General features: G+C 33.2%; 1 protein-coding gene across 1 annotated transcript in view; it reads left to right on the top strand.

Annotated features, from left to right (window-relative positions):
• The window catches only part of LOC122061635 (protein NLP6-like), an 11,089-nt gene that overhangs the window by 2,455 nt on the left and 8,221 nt on the right, over nt 1-413 (top strand). The window lies entirely within an intron of this gene.

Raw genomic sequence — 413 nt, 5'->3', positions numbered from 1 at the left:
TTTTTTTTTTTTTTTTTTTTGACTTTGGAGGATCCTGTCCTTTGTTAGCTTGGAAGCTGTTTATCTAGAATTCAAGAAATTCTGTATACCCCCACCCAATTATCGTATCAAACTCCCTTTTTCTAAATGACGATTCTCTTTGTTTTCAGTTTTTTGATACTGGAATATCATTCTCTGTTTAAATCTTCTCCTTGTTTTTCTCTTGCTTGTTGTATCATGTTTCTAAATGTAGTTTTCTCTTTTGCATGCAGAGTTTGTAATTAGAATAATGAGGACTTCATTTGCTCCTCAAAAACACTTTGTGCATTCCTTTAATTAGGAATTTTCCTGGCACTGTTATCTGAATGTAATTCCTTCTTTGTTTATGAGTACATCTGTTTTCTTCTTCTTTTTTTGTTTGGGGGGGGGGGGTT

Source organism: Macadamia integrifolia, chromosome 14, assembly GCF_013358625.1.
Source record: "Macadamia integrifolia cultivar HAES 741 chromosome 14, SCU_Mint_v3, whole genome shotgun sequence".
Classification (NCBI taxonomy): Eukaryota; Viridiplantae; Streptophyta; class Magnoliopsida; order Proteales; family Proteaceae; genus Macadamia; species Macadamia integrifolia.
This window is presented reverse-complemented; position numbering and strand designations above follow the sequence as displayed.